Genomic DNA, 3,207 nt, shown 5'->3' on the forward strand with positions numbered 1-3,207 from the left:
AGAATTGTTTCTTCCCATTGTTGGCTTTTTTTCCCCCATCTTTCTTTCTTTCCTTTTTTTTTTTTTTTTTTTCCTTCCCCCCTCAATGAGGCTGTAAAAGGTCTCCGGCTTGTCTCGTTTTTGTGGCAAACGCTCTCTTGTAAAGAGGAGAGGTTAAAGTGTCGGTGACTGAATAAAGAGCAGCACACGTGGGCTATTACCATTCAGGGCAAACAAATGCAGAGAGGGGAAAAGCCAGCAGCAGGCAGGGCGCGGGGGGAGCGCGGCCCCCCCGGCGCACACACGCACCCGCCCCGCTGGCAGGGCCCGTCCGCCGGCCTCCTCCCGGCCCCGGCGTCCCCCAGACATGCAACCCACCCATGGCTCACAAAAGAGCGAGAGAAAGAGAGAGGGGGAGACATGAGGGGGTCTTAGATGGGAAAAAAAAAAGAAAGTAGCTTTAGGGGGAATGTGCTGTGGAGTGTGAAATTGCAGCCCGTGGTGCTCCATATTGTACCAGAAGCTCTCCAAAAACTCATCCTCCAACGTGACCAGAGGTGCTTAGAGGGGGAGAGAGAGAGGGAGAGGGGCTCGGAGACACAGGGGGAGGGGAAGGATGGGGGTCCTTTATTCTTTTCGCGCTCTCTTTCTTATTAATTGTTCTTTTAAAACCTAACTTTGTGTTTATTTGTTAAACTCGGCCACCGAGAGCAATCTCGGGTCTCTCGGGCAGAGCGGCTGGGGGGCAGGGAGGGGCGGCAGGGCCCTGTCTGCCTCCTCTCGCCCTGCCCGGCCCCGGGAAAACCTCCCAGGCAGCTTTGATCCCGCTCCCACATCCCCACGCTGCTGTCCGGCACCCCGGCCCTGCCCCATCGCCCTCTCCCCTTCCCTCCCCGGGGAAAATCAGACCCCCAGCACCCCCACAGCGAAGGTGTGATCCCTGGTCTGGACAGCCCTTTCCCCTGGCTGAGGATAGGCAGCTGGATGTCTCATCAGGCCACAAATCACTGTCCTCAGACAAAGCACCCCAAAAGTCGCCCGGGAAGGTTTTCTCAAAGCGCTCCCTCTCACACTCACACGCTGACTCCTTCCCTTAAACGCTCACATCCCTGATGTTTTGGGGTGTTTTTTAGGTTTGTTTTTTTTGGTTTTTTTTTTTTTTTTTTTTTTTTCTTTATCGTTTCACAGCTAGGGATTTCGTCCCCGACTTTCCCACGCGAGGTTAAATTAGTTGTCGCAGGTCAGAAAAATACATATAGATGATCAGCGCAGATTTTTCCTGTGTAAAATCGTAAATATGGTGCTGGGGAGTATTAAGGAGAAAGCTAAACCACCTCCAAACTATCAACATTTAGGCTGAAAGCGCTGGGACACTTGGCAAGGGGAAGAAGACAGGCGGTGTGTTGAGCCGAGGAGTTAGCGGCATCTCGAGGTGGCAGAAAAACAAAACTTCTACCCCCGCAGCTCGCCGTCCCGCTAGCCATGGGTCGCGTTTACCTGGTTCCCAGCGCAGTCAGCGACAGGCAACCCGTAAAAAAAAACCACCTGGGAGCAAGTCCCGGCTCTGGAGGCAACGACGATGGCAGACACAACAGTTTTGCTCCAGGCCTGACTTCTCCAAGGGGCTCCCCCCCGCCCGAAGAAAAGAAAAGAAAAGAAAAGAAAAGAAAAGAAAAGAAAAGAAAAGAAAAGAAAAGAAAAGAAAAGAAAAGAAAAGAAAAGAAAAGAAAAGAAAAGAAAAGAAAAGAAAAGAAAAGAAAAGAAAAGAAAAGAAAAGAAAAGAAAAGAAAAGAAAAGAAAAGAAAAGAAAAGAAAAGAAAAGAAAAGAAAAGAAAAGAAAAGAAAAGAAAAGAAAAGAAAAGAAAAGAAAAGAAAAGAAAAGAAAAGAAAAGAAAAGAAAAGAAAAGAAAAGAAAAGAAAAGAAAAGAAAAGAAAAGAAAAGAAAAGAAAAGAAAAGAAAAGAAAAGAAAAGAAGAAAAGAAAAAAGAAAAGAAAAGAAAAGAAAAGAAAAGAAAAAAAGAAAAAAAAGAAAAGAAAAGAAAAAGGAGAGGCGGAAAGGTTCATTTAAAGTGGGACGGGTAAAAAAGCACCCAGGGCTGGTGAAGTGGGAATAGGTTGAGGAGACGCGTGTGGAGCCGTGGGAGTGGGAAAGAGGCCCGTGGTCTCGGCCTCGCCCGGTCCCGCAGGGCACACGGCCGTGCCCGGGGCCGCGGGGACAGGCCGGTATTTTTTATCTGGGCAGACAGAAATTGTTCGGTGGATTTAAATGTTGACAAAGCAATTCTTCCAGGAAGTGTGGTCTGGGAAGGGGCACCAGGTGATATTGTGGTATGTGTGGTGGGGGAAGGGGACAGTGAGCGGAGACCTTTTTCGCTTTTCTTTTCTTTTCTTTTCTTTTCTTTTCTTTTCTTTTCTTTTCTTTTCTTTTCTTTTCTTTTCTTTTCTTTTCTTTTCTTTTCTTTTCTTTTCTTTTCTTTTCTTTTCTTTTCTTTTCTTTTCTTTTCTTTTCTTTTCTTTTCTTTTCTTTTCTTTTCTTTTCTTTTCTTTTCTTTTCTTTTCTTTTCTTTTCTTTTCTTTTCTTTTCTTTTCTTTTCTTTTCTTTTCTTTTCTTTTCTTTTCTTTTCTTTTCTTTTCTTTTCTTTTCTTTTCTTTTCTTTTCTTTTCTTTTCTTTTCTTTTCTTTTCTTTTCTTTTCTTTTCTTTTCTTTTCTTTTCTTTTCTTTTCTTTTCTTTTCTTTTAGGCTCGGGGCCCCCCCGTTTACACAGGTTACCCCCGCGCCGTGGGACTGAAGCGTCGTTTCGCAGAGCGCTCACGCTGTGTATTTCTCGAGCCGCCTGTTCCTGCCTTTCTCCTTGCTCACATGGGGAAACAGCAATAGGGACTGAAGAAAGTACGGCAAGACACATTCTCGGGAGGAGACTTGGGGTCCATCGCCTCCCCCCCCGCCCCGGCCTACCACCAACCTGTTCCCTCCACACCGTACAATCAACAGTTATAAAAGCCCAGAGCATTTCCGTGAGAGACAAATATGAACCCCCCAAATGTTAATGACGGCACAGGGCTGGAGGCGATGGGGAAGTTCCCGGAAAGCGGGGGCCCTTGGGGATGGGGCGGTTGGGGGAGGTAGACGCGGTGCCGGAGGATGTATCCTTCTTCCCGGCCATTGCTGGGGGCTCCCGCCCTCACCTCCCGGCCTCCGTCTCTGCTGTCTGCCCGGCCCCCGCCCGG

This window comes from Charadrius vociferus, unplaced genomic scaffold (genome assembly GCF_000708025.1).
Source record: "Charadrius vociferus isolate BGI_N301 unplaced genomic scaffold, ASM70802v2 scaffold436, whole genome shotgun sequence".
NCBI classification, from domain to species: Eukaryota; Metazoa; Chordata; class Aves; order Charadriiformes; family Charadriidae; genus Charadrius; species Charadrius vociferus.